The sequence below is a fragment of the Stenella coeruleoalba genome (assembly GCF_951394435.1).
Source record: "Stenella coeruleoalba genome assembly, chromosome: 5".
NCBI classification, from domain to species: domain Eukaryota; kingdom Metazoa; phylum Chordata; class Mammalia; order Artiodactyla; family Delphinidae; genus Stenella; species Stenella coeruleoalba.
Window position 1 is genome coordinate 36,764,006 of NC_137150.1, and position 23,438 is coordinate 36,787,443.

Here is a 23,438-nt window from a genome sequence, read left to right on the forward strand (position 1 = left end):
TAGTGGCCTTGCTTACCTCACATGGCTGTGTGAGGGCCGACTAAGCTGATGCCTAGGAAGTAGGAAAGCACTTTAAAAATGGTGTTTAATAATTTAAACGCATGGGACAGAGGTGATATAAAGGCATGCCTCTTCTAGAATGCAGGAGCAGAGGTTTATAAGGATTTCTGCACTTGCTAGAGATTTGAAGAAGAGATGAATTCACTTGTAATTCACCTGTAGAAATAAGCTAATAGCAAATGGTTGGATCACAGAGGAGGAAACTCAGAGCATCACATCAAGAACATGCAGAAGAGATCTCATGGCAGCAGCTGGTCAAGTGAGGGTTTGCCCTGTCCCAGCAGCAGCCTTATAAGAGTTCCATGGTTTCCAAATGTCAGCACGTTATGACTGTGATCTGTCCCCAGGGAACTTAGTCCTTCATCCTTGCAAAGAAACTGCACTCCAATCTCGGCCCCAATTTGCTTTGCGGGCCAGCAGCACTGTTCCTGCACAGGGCCTGAGTTTCATTTGAAAAGGATTTCATGGGAATGCTTTCTTGTGTTACCAAATCCTCTCTCATCTTTGTTCCTTACACTGGCTGCTCCTGTCGGTAAAACCTATATGTAACCCCCATTTTTTTTTTTTTTCTGAATCCAATTTAGAGACACATAATAAAATTATTATAAGTGAGAAAAGGTCTCAGTCAGAGGTTGACAAAATATGCCCAGAATCTTATAGTTATTGTGGTTTAAGAGAAATGGATTAAAAACCACTTTCAAAAATCTTCTTTGTCCCACAGAAGCAGCCGCATAGCACAGGGAGGTCAGCTCAGTGCTCTGTGACCACCTAGAGGGGTAGGATAAGGAGGGTGGGAGGGAGACACAAGAGGGAGGAGATATGGGGATGTATGTATATGTATAGCTGATTCACTTTGTTATACAGCAGAAACTAACACATCATTGTAAAGCAATTATACTCCAATAAAAATGTTAAAAAAAAAACCCAACAAAAAACAAATGTCAAAACATCAAAAAAAACCCAAATTCTAAGTAACTTAAAAAAAAAAATCTTCTTTGTCCCACAGATAGAAACCTAAATAAAGAGCTACTGGCTGTTCATAACATTTGCTTTTGCTGCATTCTTGTTTTCCCTGATTTGTCTGTGCTTCCCCGCATCATTTAATGCTATTTCCATGAACAAAGAGAGTCAAAGTCACAATCCCATGTGTTGACTGAGGCAAGCCTCCCAGACAAGGGACTGAATTTGATGTGAAGGAAGAGAAACTAATTCTGCAAATGTCTTCCTCTCCAGCTGGCTAATATCTGAAGTTTTACAGTTAGAACTTAATTCCTTTGGCATGTCCCTCCATGTCCCCCTTCTTCATCACCAGGCAATTATTGATCTGCCTTCTGTCACTTGAAATTAGTTTGAATTTTCTGAAACTTTATATAAATAGGATCATACAATATGTACTCTTTTATGATCTGGCTTCTTTGACTCAACAAAATTTTGAGATTCATCTATGTTGTGTGTAGCACAAATTTATTCTTTTTATTGCTGAATAGTGCTCCATTAGATGGGTATATTGTTATTTGTTTATTTATTCACCTTTTGATGAGTATTTTGGTAGTTTTAAGTTGTCATTAGTATTCTTGTACACGTCTCTGAGGATTTTCTAGAGATCTTCCTGTTATTAACTTTTATTTCCAAGGGAATTAAAGAATATATTTTACATGATTTGAATTTTTAAAAGTTTATTGGGACTTTTTTATATAGTCCAGAATATGATCTGTCTTGGTAAATGTCCCCTAAGCACTTGAAAAGAATGTGTGTTCTGTTGTTCTTAGGTAGAATTTTCTATAAATGTTAATAATGACAAGTTGGTTGTTAATGCTATTCAAATCTTCTATATCATTACAGATTTTCTATCTCTTTGTTTTATTAATTATAAAAGAGGGGTATCAAATTCTCCAAATGTAATTGTGGATTTTTCTATTTTTCTTTACAATTCTATCAGTTTTTGTTTCATGCATTTTGAAGCTCTGTTATTAAGTATATAAATATTTAGTTTTGTTATATCTCATGATGAATTGACCCTTTTATCAATTTGAAATGAGCTTCTATGACCTAGTAATGTTCTTTGCTTTAAAATCTATGTTGTCTGTTATTAACATAGCCAGTCCAGCTTTCTTTAGATTAGTATTATGAAAGGATATCTTTTTCAGTCCTTTTAGTTTTGACTTATTTGTGTCTTTAAATTTTAAAGTAGGACTCCTGTAGGCAGCATACAACTGGGTCTTGCTTTTTTTAATCCAATTTGACAATCTTTGCCTTTTTAATTGGGTTGTTTAAACCATTTGTATTAAATGGGGTTATTGATACGGTTAGATTTAAATCTATCATCACTGTATTTGTTTTCTATTTGTCTCATCTCTTCTGTGTTCCCCTTTAATTCTTTCTGGATTGAGTTTTATTTTATGATTCCATTTTTCTTCCTTTTTTGGTTTATTAGCTATAACTCTTTGTTTTGTTATTTTAGTGGCTGCTTTAGGGTTTTTAGTATACATCTTTAATTTATTACAGTCAATTCTCCATTTGATAATATGCCGCTTCACATTTAGTACAAGAACTTTACAAAGCATATTTCTGTTTCTTAGCTCCCAGCCTTTGTACAATTGTTTTCATACACCTTACTTTTACATATGCTATAAAACTGATAATAAATCAGTTATTTTTATTTTAACCAGTCAGTTGTCTTTTAAAAAATTTAAATACTTAGAAAAAAATCTTCATGTTTACCTACAAACTACATATGTAGTTATCATTTCTGATGCTTGTCATTCCTTTGTGTGGAGCTAGGTTTCCTTTGTTGTTTTTTCTGCTGAAACACTTTCTTTACCCTTATGGTTCCTGGAAGGAGCTGGAGTTGTGTATCTTTCTTCCTCTCAATCAGTTATGCTCTAATAAAACCCCATATAGGTTAGTCTCTGGTAAAATAGTTTCTTTTGAGGACAGATCTTGTTGAACAGAATGCTCTGGCATATGTCGAAATGGTTACTTTTCCCCTCTTCTGAGAGAAGCAGGAAGGAATTTTTCTCTGGTCTTCACTGTGAGAATTTGGTAGAACTCCTGGAGGTAAAACTAACAAAAGCATGGATATCCCCATAAGAGTGCCCCCCTCCCCGAGTTTTTAATTCTCAGAGTTTTCCACACTGAGCCTCCAGCATCTCATTAAGTACAATTTCGGTTTTACTACCCTGGCACTGGTTCCCGTGGAGGTTTCTGCTCCTGGGTTTGTACTCCAGTAAGTGTGATTCGAATTTTCCTGTCTGTCTCTCCCATTTTGGGGCAGCAGTTTGCTGTGGGACCTCAATTCTCTGACATATGTAAGAAGAGTTGTTGATTTTCAGTTGTTCAGCATTTTACTTTTTGTTAGGACTGAGTGATGACTTCCACGCTCCTTACATGCCAGATCAGAAACTGAAACTCCTAACTTGCTTTTTCACTTTATTCTCATTAGTTCTTATAACAATTACATCACCTACAAATTATTGTAATTTTGGCTCCTACATTCTAATTTTTTTTTCTGATCACATTATGTCAGCCAGAGCTCTCAGAATAATATTAAATAACAGTGTTGGGGAAGGCTATCTTTATCTTATTTTTGATTTTCACAGAGATGTCTTTAGTATATAAGTCTTTCACAGTGCCAACAGTTTTTTGCATAAATATTATTTATCATATTAAGATAATACTGTTATTCCTACTTTTCCAAGATTTTTAAAATTAGAAATGGATGTTGAATTCTGAAAAATGTTTCTGAAGAACTAATCATATGTTTCATTTATTTTATTTATTTGTATTATTAATTACAATAATAGATTTTTTAAAGTTGACTCTCCTTATACTGCTGAAATAAACTCTACTTGGTCATTGTGTAATGATCTTTCACTTGCTACCACTTTCAATTTGCAAAAATCTTATCTCTATATACTTTGTATCTCTGTATTCATAAATGAGATGATTTTGATTTTTTGCATTTTTTTCACTCATTTTGGTGTTAGTGCTGTGATAGCTTCATAAAAAATGATTATCTTTTCATCTTTTATATTCTCTAGAATAGGTAATGGCAAACTATGGCCAAATCTGACTCAGTTGCTTTTGTAAATAAAGTTCTGTTGGGAGATATTTACGACCATCCATTAATATATTATCTGTGGCTGCTTTCCCGCTACAGTGGCAGAGTTGAGTAGTTGTAACAGAGACTGTATGGCCCATAAAATTGAAAATATTTGCTCTCTGGTCCTTTATAGAAAAAGTTTGCTGACTCCAGGCCTAGAATAATTTAGATAATACTGTATAGAAATGCTATCCATTTCTTGATGTTCTAGAGGAACTCACTTCTGAAACCAGAGCATGGGCTATAGATTAAAATAACATTGGGTTTGAACCCATATCCAGCCTGCATTACTAATGGTGTGATTGCTGTTGGGTAACATATCCTTCCTATGGACAATTTCCCTCAACTATAAAATGTGAATAATAATAGTACTTATTTAAAATTATGCTATAAGGGTGAAATATGTTAATGCATGTTCATAGTACTTGACAGAATGCTAAGAGCCCATAGATTCTTAACAAATGCAACTTTATTCTTGGCAGAGTTTCTTGACACTGCCTTCAAATCATGGTTGGTTTTCTGCAGTACTCAATAGCCTAGCTGGTGCCAATGATGTATTCTTATATTCAGTAATTTTAGTTTTTATCTGAAAGTATTTTTCTAATCCACATTCTTTCTTTTTATTAAATACAATGTCTTTTAAAATCTTACTGAAGGGCTTCCCTGGTGGCGCAGTGGTTGGGAGTCCGCCTGCTGGTGCAGGGGACACGGGTTCGTGCCCCAGTCTGGGGGGATCGCACATGCCGCGGGGCGGCTGCGCCCGTGAGCCATTGCCGCTGAGCCTGCGTGTTCGGAGCCTGTGCTCCGTGGCCGGAGAGGCCGCAGCAGTGAGAGGCCCGCGTACCGCAAAAAAAAAAAAAAAAAAAAAAAATCTTACTGAAATTACAAATTAAAGATTTCTAAAGTTTACTCTCCGTCTTTTCGGCAAGTCTCTTTCATAGAGAAATATTTTCTTTGATTCTTCAGATCGTCTACTTTTAAACTTCTGTGATTCTACGTATGTTCCGTGATTGTTTTCTGGTCATGCTTTCCAGGGGATCTTTTCACTCCTTGCTGGAACTGTAGATAAGTCCATATTGAACTTATTGGGTCCTTCTCCAATGTTTCAGGTCTGGGCAAAGTGTGAAAGGAAGAAGAACAGAAACCAAGTTGTCAGTGGGACATCCACTGTTGTTGAGTTTAGCTATGAAGTCAAAAGCTTCAACTGTCCAAACAAGTTTCTTTTCTATGATTATTGTTGCATTCAGAAGCTAGCTGAGCACTCTCCTCTTTCCAACCATCACACTTACTGCATTTTTAGGAGCCACCCATTCCCAGGTATGGTAGGTTTGGCTCTCCTACCGATTGCTGCATGACTCTCCTTTTCTCTAGCTCCCATCACTTGTAGAAGATTGGCTCAGAGGGCCATCCACTTACTTCCCAAGTGGACAATTCCGTTTTAGGTCATGATTCCAGATTTGGTCAACTCTTTCTAAAATCTGCTTTTGCGTGTATTATATCTTACAGATATTCTCAAAGCTATCAGCATATAGAAGACACACTTGCCTCTGTCTAGAATTGACACAAATTCTCCACTCCTACTCATTTGAGTAGAAATAAGGGCATGCTAATTGGGCAGCTAGGTTGATAATTTTGAAACAGATATCAGTTGATTTTCTTAGGTTTTAAATTGCAGTATTCAGACAAAAGAAAAAACATTTCAATGAAATAGTCAATATGTACAACACCAAAACTAAATGTCTCATAAGTGCCCAGGGAAATGATAATTATATATTTAAGTGAGCAGCTCTCTTTCCTTTTAGACTCAGCCTTCCTCTAAGCCCCACCCTCTACACTGCCTGTTCTACATTGTCTTTTTAAAATATGGACCTCGTCACTCCCCTGACTAAATGCTTTAATGCCTTTAAGGATAAGGCCTGAAATTCTTACTATTACATAAAGTGGTTCCAAACATCTTTACAGTCTGGAACGTTCCCCAGGTCCCATGACACAGCCATGCTGGAGGTCCCATCATTCCTAGCACTCAACACACTATTTCATATCTCTGTGTGTTTGCACGTGCTGTTTCATTTGCCAGGATCACCTTTTCCCCTTCACTACATTATCACGCACCATCTTGTCCTATATGTCCTTTAAGAATCAGGTAAAACGTCACCCAGCCCATTAGGGGAGTTTGTTACTCCCTTTTTCTTGCTTCTGGAACATTTTTTGCACCCGTATTTATGTTGTGATGGTTGCTTCCCTGGCATTCATTCCCCTTTTCTTCTGCCAACAGCCCTCAAATTGTCCCTTGGGGATCCGTCCCTCCTCTATTGTCAGGATATTGGAGTTAGACTGGCTCCACACTCAATCCAAATGATGGGCTCTCACTGACTTAAGTTTATCTGAGCATTTCATTTTCCTGGCTCCAGTGACTGATTCAAGATTGATTTAAGCCTGTCCAATCAGAGTGAATGAGAACTTTACAGGCATTGCTTCTCTTCTGGGTTTGGTGATGAGAGGGTTCAAGGCTTGGATTCCTATAACCATCCCTCCACCACAAAGAGAACCTTTCTGAGCATCTGTGAGGAGCACTGTGAGGAGAAAGAGCTGAGACAAGGAACCTGAAAACGTCAGAGAGCCCCAAATCAGACCAAGGCTGAAGCCAGACCTACCTTCTGAACTACCCTTTTTTGTGAGCCAAAAACAAACAAAAAATAACTACCTACATACCTGCCATCATTTTGGTTTAGCCAACATAGGTAAGGTTTATTTGTTCACTTTTATCTTTATATCTCAATGCACTTGAGGAATAGTAGTTCCTTAATAAATGTTTGAAAAAATGTGAAGAAAGGAGAATTGTAGTTTTATCTTAGCATTTTATGCTCGGCTATGTGAACCGCAAAGCTTCACTCTGATATTTTTATTTTTTTAATTTATTTATTTTTTAAAATAAATTTATTTATTTATTTATTTTTGGCTGTGCTGGGTCATCGTTGCTGTGTGCGGGCTCCCTCCAGTTGGGGCGAGTGGGGGCTACTCCTCATTGCGGTGTGCGGGCTTCTCACCAGGGTGGCCTTTCCTGCTGCGGAGCATGGACTCTAGGCGTGCGGGCCTCAGCCGTTGTGGCACGTAGGCTCAGTAGTTGTGGCGCGTGGGCTCTAGAGCGCAGGCTCAGTAGTTGTGGTGCACGAGCTTAGTTGCTCCGCCGCATGTGGGATCTTCCTGGACCAGGGCTCGAAGACGTGTCCCCGGCACCAGCAGGCGGGTTCCTAACCACTGCACCACCAGGGAAGCCCCACTCTGATATTTTTAGATTTCAATCCTTTTATTCTTGGCCAAAGGACAGAAAAAATTGTGTCCATAAAAACAAAAGACTCACACAAGGGAAATCTTCCAGAATTTCTATTTTTCACTGATTTTTCAAGAAGCATATTTTTAAAAATTTGCAGAACCTGACATTGTCTGTCCCTGGAGGGGATGGAAATTAAGAAATTTAGACTGTGAACTTATAGCTGTTCTAGGTGAAAGAAAATACTAAATTTTAGCTTTTTAAAATAAAGCTTCTATTTGTGCCAGTTATCTTCTGTTTCCTTCTCCAGATCCACTCTCCATTTCTCCACCCCGGTCTCTGCCCCAGGAGGCAGACCTGTATGGCTTCCATGGGAGCCCTTACCATCTGGTTTAGCCAACGGAAGGCCCAGCTGCAGGGGAGGAAACTGATGTGGGGTATTGACTCTTTCCCTGCAGGGGATCACCTTAGGCTGATTGTGTCAACATTGTCAGGTTGTAAGTCCTTGACAATGAATTCATGGCAGCCTTCTCTGTAAGACTCTCTTCAACTCAACTGGGGAGACTTGTTTGGTTGCAGTTTTGGCAACCACGCCTTCCTCTCTGCTGCTACTCACCGTGGGTTACTGCAGTGTCTCATAATTCTTCTATACCTGTGCAAATAAACCTCGTTTGAATTGACTAATTTGAGTGTGCCATCTGTTTTCTGTTGGGACCCCAAGTGATACATATTTATTTCAGAAATTTAAAAATTAAACATTAAACAAGTCTAATGCACTTTGATGGAGCTACATGAAACACTATCTTTTAAGACTGGTAGAAGAACAGAGTCTATGTTAGCTGTGCTCATGTGAAAATGACTAAAATGACAAACCAGGGAAGGGAAATGCTTAGAGGGCTTTCTTGATTCTTATTCAGGCGAGTCTTCCCATCGCACAACCCCAGGGGTGTCATTCACAGGATGATTCAGGCTAACTTTAGGAATGTTTGACAGCCAGAACCATTTCTGCTTAACAAGAAGAGAATGAGAACAGATCAAGCAATTTTATTTGGGTGAAATGAGTTTAAAATGGGTACCAAGAAGAGCCACAAAGAGAAAAACAAATTGCCAAACTAGTTATCTTCTTTTGGCCTTAGAATTTGCTCTTTTAGCTCCAAAGCTGTATATCAGAGTAAGGACAGATAGCTAGCTTTGCTTTGGAGGTTTGGTATAGGTTAGAATATATAGTGGCCTCTAAGATTTTTATCTAATACCAGTTGGCAAAACTCCCAGTTTCCTTAGACCCGCCATACTGAATTCTTGTCCAGTTCTTTGATCAGGGCTAGGAGTGTGCCATCCTGCACCCCGTTTGGAAAGGGGGTTGATCATGATTTCCTATCTCTTAGGGTTGCCCCTGGTCCATCTTGACCTTTGAAACAGTTCTGTTCTCTGAGAAGTGTTTAGAACTCCTCTCTAGATGCCGACCCTTGTTGATATTCTTTTTCACGGCCATGATTCCCAGGACTTGCTTCCCATCCTGTGAACAGGGCTGTGTCTCTGTCTCAGCTTGACTTTCTCTGAAGTGCAGCTGTAGTGGTGTGGAGTTAAAAATAAAGACATCTTGAGAGATCAGGAGGAGGATGGATTGTGGGGGGGGAGGAGAAAGCATGTTCATTAAGAGCTTTTAAGTTTCCAAATGCCCCTTCTGAGTCATTAACACGCTTGGCTGAGAACATCTCCGACAACTCAGAGAGGGAGAGAGGTGTTCCTCTGTTGTAATGTGCTATGAGTGCTTATGTTAATAAGGAAGGGTAAAAGTACTTGCCCATGCTGACGATGATGAGCTGGATTCCACGCTGTGAGCAAACAGAACAAAATGTTAATTCTGGGTAAGTCAGCTGTCCGAGGGGCCTGCATCCTTGACCACCTGCCCTGTTCCCATAATGGGCAATAATTAGCCAGCACTCTTATTATTTAGGGACATGCTATATACACAAGGCAAGCCAAAGGTTCTGTATTGAAACGTCATTCACTCATACCAACTGAAAGTGACAACTAATGAGACTTAACAAGAAATCTCAGCTCTGGAATATTTACTTCAGAGATATAGTTTCCAAGAATACACAGTAACAAAAATGCATAACGAGCAGATATTCTCTCAGCCCTGTCTTCATGGATAACTAACCACTGTTATTCATGCATTTAGTGCTAAAAGAGGAATAGATTCTATGTTTTTTAAACTTTTTATTTATTTATTTTTAAAAGCTTTTTAAAAATGGGAGGGGAGTCCAAAAGGGAGGGGATATCTGTATGTGTATGGCTGATTCATTTTGTTGTGCAGTGGAGGCTAACACAACATTGTAAAGAAACCATATGCCAATAAAAATGAATAAAAAAGATAAAAGCCTCCCCTTGTAACCTGAAAAAAAGTGCTTTTTAAAAAAGAAACAGACAAGTGGAGAAGTAAATTTGTGTACAGTGACATTTAGAGGTGATAAGTGTCCTAATCAGAGTGTGCACAGTATTAATGGTACACAGAGGAGCCACAGTTTAACTTGGTGGAAAGGGAGCAGGAGCCAAGAAAACCTTCTGGAAGGAATGTGGAAGTTGAATTGGAGTTGGATTTGGATGAGCATTCTAGACAGCACAAATAGCATGTGCAAAGGTCCTGTGGCAGAGAAATAGACTGCACTTATGTTAATGGCTATCTCGTTTAAGATTTATTCAGAATGGTGGAGAATGCTTTCTTTTGGGGAATAGTCCTGAGGGGCTACTTCATATGTCAGTATTTATACTAATTAATAAGTCAAAATCCATATCAATAAACCTTAGTATAAAAGTAGACCCTTTGAGAATAAAACAGATTGTGCAAATATTTCCTGATAGATGTTATGGTTTTGATATTTTAGACAAAATATATGCCACATGCATTTCTGATCATGCTGACACAGGCTTTCTGAAATGTGAGCATATAAATATTCCATACCAGGTCACAAAATGTCTGGAAAACTCCATAAAGAGATATAATGAAGCATGTTGTGTGGGGGGCTGACGTGGGTGCTCATGTTGGTATGTGAGCAAGCCTGTGAAATTCACTTCAAAGAGTTTATTCTCTTGTCAAGGTGAAACACACCCAGCATCTTGTTCATGCCATTCATTGCATAGTAAACCTTCTTCAAGAACGGCAAAAAGAAAGATAAGCTGTAGCTTAGAGCACATGATGGAAATCAAAATGAGCTAATTTCACAGGAGTGGACTCTATGTTCCACATTAGAGAAAATTTCTTGAAGACTGTTAAAAACATTACCTTGCTACTATTTCTTTAAAACTACTAAGTCATCAGTAGACTGTGCCCATTTCCCTCCCCCACCCCAACACATGGCATCTTCAATGGTCTGGACTCATCACAGGTGCTCACTAAGCAACCGTCAAGTCATATTGGGTTATGGACTTGGAAGGCAATGAGGAATGAGCTGAGCCCCTGATGGCGAGCAGGGGGCTGCTCAGGAGAGTGGCTCGCTGACCAGGAGTGCCTCTGCTTTCTCTTGCTTTGTTTTATTTTTTATATATCTTTTATACTTACTTATTTTTGTCTGTGTTGGGTCTTCGTTGCAGTGGTCAGGCTTCTCATTGTGGTGGCTCCTCTTGTTGCAGAGCATGGGCTTTAGGTGGGAGGGCTTCAGTAGTTGTGGCTCGCAGGCTGTAGAGCGCAGGCTCAGTAGTTGTGGCGCATGGGCTGAGTTGTTCCGCAGCATGTGGGATCTTCCTGCACCAAGGCTCGAACCCGTGTCCCCTGCATTGGCAGGTGGATTCTTAACTGCTGCACCAGCAGGGAAGTCCCTCTTCCTTTGTTTTAGAACATGGTCCTGCTCTAGGAAGCCAGTTGCCCCTCCACTTAAATTTGTGTACATTTCACTTTTTCTGGAGCTTTGGCTCAAGAGCAGAATTCAGGCCAGACTTGAATGTGTGCAGATTTCATCCTTAGATTTCATACTGTCCTAAATTACGATCCTCCCTCTCCTATGCAGGGAGCAGGATTGCATTTGTAGCATAGAAAATCTAAGCAGTTCCCCCTAGGTTTTGTCTGTGCTTTCCGGAGGTCAGAGGGCTAAAGGAGATCGATGCTGTTTGTCCAGCCTGCATTAGGGGAACAGGAAGCTATAATGCCCAACATTTACAAAACACTCACATTATTTATTCATCCGCTCATCCAAAAGACAGTTATCGATCACATTATGTGGAAGGTACCATACTAGGAGCGGCCATGCTAACTAAAATGGCACTCCACCCATCACCAGACCTAATCCAGAGACAGTCCTAAAATCACAGGAGTAAGTAGCAGCACTGACACCGAAAGCCATGTCTTCTGATCCCAGACCCTGTGCTTTTCCTACTCCCCACAGTTTCTTTGTCAGTGAGCTATGGACTGGCCTCAGCAGGTGCCTGCATCTGGAGCTGCCATTCACTCTCCCTCAGCTACATGCTGCCCTTCTGGAAACTTCCCTTACATTGTCAAGTTTCCTTTATTTTCTTCCTGCTCAAAGAGGACATGGGGTGGAGAAACAAGTGGGTGGGTGCCTTCAAGTATGATTTTCCATAAGGTTTGGTCCAGGAAGCAGGGTTGAACAAATGCAAAGTGGAGATTTCAAAGATTAAGAAAAAAGAAAAGAAAAATTCCTTCATGAGCAATAATGAAATCTGAGCTGCCAGGCTGTATTTGATGTCATACAAGGGAAGATCTGAGACGGTCCTCAGTATGAGTGTGGGTAGTGAGGAAAGGGGTTACAGTGGGGTCCTGAGGACAATAGTGTAGGTTAGTCAGGGACAGGAATCAAATTACAGCACCTGAAGCTGCACTTTTCAACACCTTATTTTTATTTGTAGAGGACTACAAATCACAGGGGAGAATGAGGAAGAGAGTCACAAAATGATGAGAAATTGTCTTTAAGTCTTGCCTACTACCTGATGCTTTCTAGCAAATTATTATTTTCTGATTTTGTTGGGTAATTATCTGCAATGATTAATATTTGGAATTTGAAAGCATGCCATACTTTCAGACATATGGTCAGTGCAATGAGCTGGATGTCTGGACAATTCAGTGGTTGGTTCTTCTGGATATCATCAGAAGGTGCAGATAGATGCCTTTCAGGCCTAATGTAATAGACTCAATCCTGAAATGGCTCCCTCAGCTTCATAAACCCAGGTGCTATGCTAATGCACCCATATAGGGTGATCAGTTAAGCACTATTGTGGAAAAGACATTCAAAGAGGAGTTTGCTCATTGCTATCATGTTATGCTCCAACGAAGATGGAAATAGATGATGCAGTAATGGAAAAATAAGTTAGTTTACTTAACCCATGACCAACAGACTTGCTTACTTAGATGCTTCTTATAATTCTGTGGTAATTACTCCAAGGAAATGAATGACTCCAGGAAACTCAGGAATACGTTTGTATCCGTGTGACAATCCCAGATGGTGTCCAGGTATGTGGCAGGCTGCCCAGTGGAATAGAGGTGGAGATGGAGCAGACTCAGCAAGAGATGTTTACAGGAAGATGCTCTGAGGAGGGGCTGTGCTCGAATCAGAGGAAGGGGCTGGGCTCTCAGATCAAAACGGGGAGGGAAATCCGGCCAGAGATGGTGGTACTTACAAATGTAGCTGCACAGAGAGCTTTGTCCCCAAGATTCTAGGGATCCAACAATAATGGCAAGGGCTTTTATTTATCCCACACCTTGTAAGGGAACTTCACGACCCCCATCTATGTTAGGAAGGCAGCTGTACTCACCACTGTACCACCAGACCGTATCCTCCAACCATGTTAGTTCTTGAGGAGAGTCAAGTCTCTTCCTGGTTCCAATAATGGTGGTAATTTACCCACACACGTGGATATAGAAGAGGGAGTGATGTAGAGAACAGAGGCTGCCCCAGTGCCGTGGAAGAGGCAGTAAATTTTTCATCTGGACCATTCATGTGAGCAGAGAAAAATTTTCTAATCTTTCCCAGGGATCATTTCATTTTATTGACCTCCTTAAGAGACTTGAAAATGACATAAAAGATATTTTTTATGAATAAAAAATAAAATATTTCTCATTCAATCATTCAACAATCAACAGCTAATTGTGACGTCCCTACTATGCACAGGCACTAGGCCAAGCTTTAGAGAGAGCCACAAACTGATGGGGGCACTCGTGGAACTGACTGTTTAGTTGGGGGATGCAGTGGGAGACAGAGTAAGATAACTGATTGTAAATGTGCACCCACTGCTAAGTGGCAAAGGGTGATACGAACTTGTTACTCATAGAGTGTGTTGCAAAACGGTTTGACCAAACTGGGCTATTTGCAAGGTAAGCATAGAGGGGAGGTGAACACTCCAAGTAGAAGGACTAGCAGGGGCTTCGGCCTGGGATGGAGGGATCCTGGGGAGGGCAAGGCTCTGAAAGTATTAGTCACGTCGAGAGGGCCCGAAGGAAGGACGTAAGAGGTGCCACTGCAGAGGCAGACGAGGGCCAGACCACGGGGCCTTCTGGACAATGCAGAGTTGTGACCGTATCAGAGGAGCAGTGGGGAGCCGTGGAGGGCTCTGAAGAAATGGAGAGGGATGTTTCAAAATGAAAACACTCTGACTGCCGTTTTCAGAATGGATTTAGTGGGGCAAATGGAGAAGCAGGGAGCCCAGGGCCAGATTTAAAAGCTACTTAGCAACTAAAACCAGTCGAATTTGAGATGGGCTGAGTATGGGGTGAGGGACTGAGACCTGTCTTCCTGCAATCCTGTGCCTGTATTCTCTTACTTACCCAAGTAAAGTACTTAGAGTCTTATCCGTCTAGTCAGTTGGAAGATCCGCCAAGGCTGTGACACCCACACGTCTGCACAGCTTCTAGGGGACATAGGACATGTCCCACTTTCCTCCTGGCGGGCTGGGACTGATTGGGGAAACTCTTGCCACGCCTGTCATTTGCCTTTGATTTGAGGAATCTGATAATACATAATAAGCCTCACTCCTTATCTATCCCTACCCAAGATAAAAAAAATGAAGCCTCATTAAAGATCAAAGTTCCCAAACGTCCTGTCATTGCCCCCATTATTGGAAGAAGGAGAGATTTTTGTCACCTCAGAGCAAGTGGTTACCTGCTAAAGCAACCTCAGGGCAGGGCATCCATGTTAATGATTTCGGCCCAACCACAGGGCGTATAGACTTGGGAAACAGCCCTGCCTTTTTCTTGAATGGAAGCAGGATGGAGTGATTTAACAAGCACGCACAGCTCGATTCAAGCCAAACTCTAATTTTGCAAAAGCTCAGATCCAGGCATATCTTCCCAGTGGATATGAGAAATAAACGTTGAAACATTCATTCTTGTCACCTGGGCGTAGTGGGATCCGTGTGTTTGCACCAAACACATCAGGCTGTCATGCACAATTAGCAGGTTCTCAAAACCCCAGTCTCTCAGAGAAGGCAGGCTTCTCTGCAAACGTCTGTTCCTCTATCTGCCTCTGGTGTTACTCCTTTTTTAAACCCATTACCCAACAGTTAATTATTTAAGAGGCAATCATAATTATTCTAAGAGTGATAAAATCATACTTGATCTCAGTTCTGAGTCCTTACTCTCTATGACAGGCAGTACACTAAGTGTGCCTCTTACACTATCTCATTTAATCTTTTTAACAACTCAGAGAAGTAGGGTCTCTCTTTGAGATGGGAACAGGGAGGCTATAGAAGTTGGGTAACTTACAGAGTGTAGCTCAGATATTAAATGGCAGAGGTGGGGGTTAAACAAAACCCATGCCCTTGACCTTGATACTGAACAAATCATCAGTCCTGGCAAGTTGGTCTGTGGCCCACAGTCAGTACTCAATTCAATCAACATTTAATGACCGTCTGCTACGTGCCAGGTACTGTGCTCAGTATAAGGAACACAAGGTGGATAAACTGCGTTTCTTCTTTGACGGGGCTTAACGTCTTTTGGGAAGTTAAGCTGTTGAAGGAAAATGGGGCGTGGGAGGATGGTCATGTCCCAGGTCTGAGGTGAGGCTGTGGAACTGGCTGCCAAGTGAGGGATATTGGCTTCGCGCAGGAAATAATTCAAGAGGGAGCCATAGTACAGTGAAAGCACGTTTATTTAGAGAGAGACGCATTCTATAGACAGAATGTGGTCCTTAGAAAGTGAGAGTGGCCCTGGAGGATACCAATTCCATAGACAGAATGTGGGCCCTCTCATAAGGTGAGACCAGGCCCCGAAATACGGGGTTGTTAGTTTTTATGGGCTGGGTAATTTCATAGGCTAATGAGTAGGAAGAACATTCCAACTATTTTGGAGAAGGGGCGGGGATTTCCAGGAATTGGGGCACTGCCCACTTTTTGGCCTTTCACTGTCATCCTCAGAGCGGTCGTGGCGCCTGTGGGCGTGTCATTTGCATATGCCAATATATTACAATGAGTGCATAATGAGGCTCAAGGTCTGCTGGGAGTCAAATATTCCGCCATCTTGGACCTAGTCGGTTCTCCCCGGTTTTTGTCATATCCCGTTTTCCTCAAGGGGTGTGTTATTCTTTCCCTCGCGTCTCGAAACCTAGACGTCCACGTAACACCAAGACTTGTTGTATTGAATGCTACCCTGGAGGTCAGGCAGAGGTATGGGAGTACTGAGGTGACAGAGGTGAATTCTGACGGGGTTGGAGGTGGGGTGGAAGGCACAAGGAAAAGTTTAGAAGAGGTGGCCCCTTTTCTGTTGCATCTTGAAAGACCATCAAGCATCTGACAGGTAGTGGAGACTGCTGGAGGAGGTCATCTCGAGGCTGTGACCTCTGGTTAACCCACAACCTGTACCTGGGCAAGCAGGGTCTCCTCACTCCCTCCGCTGGCCCGGGAATGTGCGTTCCGCCCACCATTCCCACAGTGGGAGTCATTTCAAGGATGCAGCCTTGAAAGAGGAATGTGTCACTGGGCCCACGTGGACTGTGTACGGGACTGAACCCCCGTTAAGGCTGCTGCATAAACTAAGATTCTGGCGGGCCAGTGTGAAGACCTACCTGTCTTGCTGCGCCCAAGACAAGCCTTGGATGTTAGCTCCCTGGCTCATTAGAACTGCCAGTCTGGAGCAGCTGCCTCTTTCTTCAGCTGCGTGAGGGACCAGTTTGCGAGCCCACAAGAAGGAAGGGGCTTCCACATCCATGCGGCAGCGGATCGAAGGCCCTGAGGTGAGAGGGTGCTTGGCGGGCTGGTGCTCCAGGACCGGCTGCTTTGGGGCCAGCACAGGTTCCGGGGAGGAGGGAAGAGGGGGATGCGGGGAGAGGCTGGGCTGGGGTGAGAATGTCCTGCAGTGCCGGCCCAGGGGTTTATCCTGGAGGGGCGGCCATAGAAGATTTGTCAAGGAGAGAGGTGACGTGATCACACTCCTTCCGTGGGAGAGCAAAGCTCTCAGGGGTTGTTGCTGGTGCTGTGCGAGGTACTACATTGAACTCTATAATACCGCTGACATTTGACCATTTTGACCTGCAAAAATGACAATTTCATACAGTTCGACCTAATACATTTTGGGCTTTTGCTTCTGATTCTGGAAAAGCATTTCTATATAGTGTGTAGCTATGCAGTTGGGATTTCCTGGCCTCTGGAGGCCCTAAGAATTATTTTTGGTGTCCAGTGACTATTTTGAATATATTAGTTTAGCCAATTAGGCAATGAAATAAAATTTTATTTATTTTAGGCTGGAACTAGATTAACTCAGGATGGTAACCCCAGCCATTTCATGGAGATCGGGGTGCTGATTAGTTGTTGATGAAATCAGAAATTTCTGATATCTCTGGGGAAGGAGGTGGATAGGGAATGACGATTAAAGAAGGGCCTGATGGTAAGAACTGCTGGCTGACGTAGACCGCCAGGGAGAGGCAGCATGAGCACAGACACACCATTCTTCTAAGCAGCCTTGGCTGTCCTGGGGCTTGTACTTACATTTCTTCATCCACAGACTGCTTTCTGAGTATCTAAATGTTTCATGAACAGTTCTAGGCACTGGGGATATGGTTGGATTTAAACCAGATATATTTGTGTATCTGGTTCCTGGGTTTTAGTGGCAAAAGTAGAATCAATAACAGATGATTAAACTGTTGTTCAGGAAGGTTATATACTGCCAGCCCTGTTCATGAATGTGGCAGAGTAATCTCTCCATGTGGAGAAAGGGTGGGATAGGAGAAAGAGGATCATTTGATGAAGGCCAGCTTAGTGCCAGACTTCTTTTAATCCTCTCCACCTCTGGGCAAATTAGGTATTGTTAGCCCCTTTTAACAGATTTAGAAATTGACTCTCAAGAAAATTGAGAAAATTGCTGGGGGGTCACCCAGCTGGAAGGTAGTGCAGCAGGGATTTAAGCCGGATCTGTTTGTCTTCAAAGCCTTAGCTCTTTTCATCAGTTTCCCTAACACGAAGTGATTTTAGGTTTTGCATGACAAACCTGGAGGATCAAATGCTTATTTGTCCAGGGACTTATTTTTCTTTTCAACCAGAATGGAACTAGAAGAGTGTAATCCTGACCATTTTTGTTGACAATGGCAGCACAAGCTGTAGCGATAGAATTAGAGTGTCAAGGCCAGGAGGCTGACATCTGCCAAAGGCATGAAAACAGCATTTCAAACCCAAGGTAAAGATGAAGCAGCATTCCTGCGAGTCAAACAGATTCCACGAGGATTACTATGTTTAGAGAAAGTAGAAAGATATTGCTTAGAGTCAGCAAGCATGATGAGAATTTGGTCCCTGTTTGATGAATTTGTACAAGTTGCAACCCAGAGGTCATGCTGTTAATTTGAGTGACATGAATTACCGTGGCTTTTCTATCCCAGATGTGTTAAAACAACAACAAAAGTTTACGTGGCTTAAAGCTGCTTTTCACATTATGTTTTGAGATATGTAATCAGGAAAGGAGTAAAATATGCAAAGAATTCCATTTTCTTTGTTTGAAAAATGACTTTCTGCAGACTTGAGTAAAAAAGACTTGTCCCGATGAGTCCATTCATCCTGAAAAGGTTTTTGTTCTTTTTAAAAGTCGTTTAATTTCCACCGTAGTTTGGTGTGAACAAAGAAAACCAGCAACTCTTCCTTTAGTTGGGCGCCAGGAACATAGTGTGCAGAGCCGATTTTCTTCTTATCATTTTAAAAATGCCCGAGTCCTGGAGCTGCTTTGGTATTTATTATTGATATGAAAAGGGAGCTCATCATTTAATACACTTGCTCCTACCTCCAGGTGATGACAAGTCCCTGTTATTGTGGCTCTGAAACAGACTTGTCATAATGTCCCATCAGATATGCATTTGTCAGGGAGTTGTGTACCTCCAGTGGCCTGGAATAGGGACTCAGGGGCTCAGTGGCAGAAAGTTTCATCTCCAAAAGCTTGTGAACAGCCTTCCATGTTTTGATCCTTTCCTCCCATATTCAGAAAACACCCTGCAGCCAAGCCCTGACTGCTTGGGGCTCTTCCTCTCTCTTGTATAAACAACAAGCACCATTAATGGTCCTTTCAGTCTTGATGAATTCTGTGCACAATGCTCAAGAGAGTATTCTGGCTTTGGGGCAAGTCAAACCATGTGGAGTGTGTAACACAGACATAAGGTATAAACATTTATTAAAAGAGAAAAGCCCAAAGCCTGGAGCTGGCAGGGCTTGCACAGAAATAAAAGCACATAAACATTGAATTCCAACTATAGATTAAAAATGCCACAGGGATGATCAAGTACTTTTGGGTTATTCTATTCTATAATTTTTAATGGTTTCTAAAATCTGAGTACTGGTTGGTTATAATGTTAAAAAAAATTATCCATTAGGTCTTTGTGTGAATAGTATTAGGCCATTAATCCACTGATCAGTATCTCATGCAATGAAAAAGGTCTTTTTTATTCTTTTACAACATGAACCTGTTTTGATTTAGTGCTGAAATGACTGGCCTTTTGTAAGAATGTAACCAATTTCAAGGAAAATGGCAAAGGACTTTGTTCTCAAAGGTATGTAATAGGCCCTAAAAGTTTGACTTAGAGAAAAAAAGTGCTTGGAATATATCCATACCCAGGATGCAGTAAAGTGTGACAATTCTGAGAGGATGGACAAGACTTTCTCTCTGATTTCAGTCAGAATTGTCTTTTCTCATGATGCTCCTACCAAGAGTGGGAAATATATATATATGTGTGTTTTACATGCAGCTTAGCATGTGATTCATGTTTGTTTTGACAATAGGTGATGTAGGTAAGACGGGCATTATCATCGAATTTTAGAAAGGGAGGAAATGGAAGTCAGAGAAGTTAAGAGATTTGTTCCTGGTCATGCAGTAAGTGAATAGAAATGCTTATACGTGAACCCTGTTCACTCTGACACCAAATGGTTCTTCTCTTTATGTAGAAGCACCAGGGCCCCATTAGCAGGCCCAGTGATCAGTTCTCACCCCAAGCCCCAACACCACGCTTCCAGGGTGCCATCCCCGCTCAGAGCTTTTTCAGCAAGCTGTGCTTAAGGAAGGACCTCCCTGAACACAGCTTTTCTGCCCTGACATGGCTTTCCCCACCAGCCCTCTGTCATGTCAATAGTTCAAAGTCTGAAAGAAACACCACATCAGCAACTGGCGTGGGAAGCGACTGCATGGTCCGCAGTGGCCTCCTGGAGACACAGAAGAGGGGTAGGGAGCTGGTAGGACATGGTTTTAACCTTACCTTCTTGTTGCATGAATTGAAACTAAACATCAGAAATACCTCTCCCTTAAGGTTCTGCTCAGTAATTTCCTGGATCCTGCTCTGTTCATTCCTTTGCCCATTCCTCACGTCTTGATGGAGCCCTGGCCCCCTGGCAGACACTGAGCCTGCCCTCAGGACATGCACAGTCCTCAGGGGACAGGGATGAGAGAAAAGAAGCCAGTGCTGGTTTGGAGGTGGTAGGCAGCTAAAACCTTGCGAGTCCCAGAAAGCCATATATCTCTTGTCCCCAACCCCCTCCTGTGCTCTGCACATAACAGCAGCATTTGATGGTTTTGCCTCCCCCTGACTATGATGTTCTCCTCAAGCATTTCTGGAAGCCCTTGGAATGTGTCTCATGTGTGGTCATAAACAAGCCTGGTCCGCCTTCACGTAGCATCTGCTGTTTCTTCCCTCTCCTCTCCAGCCTGCCTCTTCTGGGTTTTGTCGTGTCCCACCAGAAACCAGAGCTGATGTGCTAGGCCAAGAGGTGGGAAGGCCTCTGTGTGTAGCCCTCTGCTGGAGGGCTTCCAGTGACTTACAGAGTTTTTAGAGAAAGAGCTCATTCAGGTTGAGTTCCTGGCTTTCCTTCCCCCAGACCCAAGCTGGAGTTGATGTGAGATGGGCCAGAGAAAAACCTCAGTGACAGCCACTATGTGGTCCTCAGAATTTCCCTCCACTTCTGACATCTACCATGTCTCTTTCCAATTGAGTAAGTTTTCTATCTGTGCCCACAGCCCCCCTTATAGGCCAATTACTTCCTTATGTAAAGACTCCTGGGAAGCCCACTCATGAGTTCTGCTGCATGCCTGAACCCCAGCAGGCAGTCGGGGCCACACTGAGAGGGTGCCGTGCTAGTAGGGAGTTCAGGGAGAGGGCCCTGGGCTGTACCCCACTGCACTCTCCCACTCTTCTGTGGCAGGAAGGCTCTGGGGGCCCAGCTGCGGACAGTCTCTTTGAGGGAGAGGCCTGAAACCCTGTTAAGGAACAAGACAGGTTTTCTTTCTATGGTTAGAAATAAAAATGTGTCATGATTATGTTGGTTACATGAATGGAAAGGACAGCACTTACTCATCCTGGGGTGTAATCAGTGGAGGAGTAAAATGACATAAGGTCATTTGTTAATTTGACAAGAAGGTGAGGTGAAGAAAGCAGGAAGGCATTGGAGGTCTGACATAAAGGAGCTGGTAGGGAGAGTACAGAAAAGAGAGACAACGGGTGAAAGCAGAAATGTAGCAAAGACCATCCAGTTTTGATGGGGGCAACGCTTTCTCTTCAGTTGGGTGTTGCTTAATATTGGCTGTGCCCAGAGGTCTTTGTTTGTGTGGCAGGTAGTGCCAACCCTGCAATCTATATTTTAAACAGTGAGTTTTTTCTTAAAAACACAGACTACCTCCTATGTCCAAAAATGTGATAGTTGTGTACTCTAGGAATACATTTCATTCAACATTTTTTTTTTTTTTTTTTTTTTTTTTTTGCGGTACCCGGGCCTCTCACTGCTGTGGCCTATCCCGTTGCGGAGCACAGGCTCTGGACTTGCAGGCTCAGCGGCCATGGTTCATGGGCCTAGCCGCTCCGTGGCATGTGGGATCTTCCTGGACCGGGGCATGAACCTGTGTCCCCTGCATCGGCAGGCGGACTCTCAACCACTGTGCCACCAGGGAAGCCCTCATTCAACATTTGATGCATATTTATTGAGGACTTAATTATGTTTCAGGCATTGTACTGAACATTTATCTTGTGAAGATAAGATCACAGGCCTGGTTTATATGACATGAGCCAAAACAATTCGTAGAAGGCACTAGCAGGCTTTGCACACTAACATGGAATTCGTAACAAATTTTGTGCCAATGCTGGTAGACATAGAAAAGGGAACATGGGGTAAGGGAAAGGGGAAGAGGGTTTTTACAATTTATCTGAATCTGAGTGTGGACACTTTATTTTGTTTTGGCAGACCTTGCAAAATATTATAATAATTACAAATTAATCTGTCTGAGAGTGGACACTCTTGAGGGAGGCTTGTGTCATGGAAGCATCTGGGTTCTCACTCTGCCACTCACTGGGTATGTTTCCTTGGGCAAGTCACTGAATTCATTGCTCTGATACCTAGTTTCCTCATCTACAAAATTTGAAATTAGGCACAAGCTACATGGGCTCCCTTCCAGTTTAAGATTTAATCATATTTCGGGCCTTGTGTTCATTTATTCCTTCATTTAACAATATTTACTAAGACATAGCTATGTGTCATATCCACTGTACAAGTCATACACAGTGGCATTGGGTATATAGTGATAAATAAAGACAAGGAGCTTGGCTTGTGGAGTTTACATATGAGAGGGAGAGGCAGACAACCAACAAGTCAACATCCAAATAAATAAGTACATCAGCACGACTTGGGCTAAGAAGTAAACACGTGGGATGATGAGATAAAGAATAATTGTGAGGAGTGGTGCTTCAGAAACGGAAGCCAAGGAAGTCCTTTCTTGATCTGGGTGGTAGACACAGGATGTGTTCATTTGTGAGAATTACATAATTGGGCAATCTTCAGTATGTATATTGTATTTCAGGAAAAAGACTTACTTGCTTTAACAAAAAGGCCAGGTTAAAACTGTGTGTATATACTTTAGAGATTCAACTAGTTCTGTGGGTCTCTTGGGAGAAACAGCAGTCCACCTCTGTCTCCTATATTTCCCCTTCCCTGGGGGGAAAACTGCTTTTTCCTCTTAGATGGGTATGTTGGTACCTCCTTATGTTTATGGTTTGCGGTATTTTAGCTTTCTTTCCTTCTCCTTTCACCTGTGGGAAAGGCCCACAGGTGTCCCTTTCCAATCCTCCTGATACAGATTTATCTTCAGTGTGGTTAGAGTAATATTCAATATTCACATTATTATGACCACACAAACACTATTCATAGCTGAACTGTGATCACTTGTAATCACATAGGATGACATTTTTTTTCTGCATAACTTTTTGCTTTTCCTGGAATTAATAATTATCTTGTCTTTGAACTAAGTATACTTCCCATATATGTATCCCTTATTCAATCTCACATACTCTTCTAGTTGTTGATACATCCTCTCAAAATAGCCATTTACATCAGGCATGCTATCAGTTTCGTGTTCTTGGAAAAGGCTCTCCTGAATTCTTCCAAGCTGTGCCGTTTGGGGTTAGCCTCTGTGCCTGCAGCCCAGCTCTCATCCTTCACCTCGCTCCCTCACTCCCCAGTTGGAATGGTTTCCTCAATCCTACATCTTTCCTTTTCGTTGGTTTTATCCCTCATTTTGCTGAGGCATACTTCTAATAGTTCCCTGGAAAAGGGTTC

The 23,438-nt window shown here is 42.1% G+C and overlaps 1 protein-coding gene across 4 annotated transcripts in view; it reads left to right on the forward strand.

Moving 5' to 3' along the window:
- The window catches only part of KCNAB1 (potassium voltage-gated channel subfamily A regulatory beta subunit 1), a 508,411-nt gene that overhangs the window by 163,125 nt on the left and 321,848 nt on the right, over positions 1 to 23,438 (forward strand). The window contains exons 1-2 of one of the 4 annotated variants that reach the window (XM_079921210.1): positions 15,896 to 16,043; positions 16,530 to 16,609. The exons of 2 other annotated variants lie outside the window; for them this stretch is intronic. The gene's annotated coding sequence lies outside the window, so the exon portion shown is untranslated. Of the gene's footprint in view, positions 1 to 14,207; positions 16,610 to 23,438 lie in introns of those variants that run through there. One more of the 4 variants, XM_079921206.1, reaches the window with a different exon arrangement.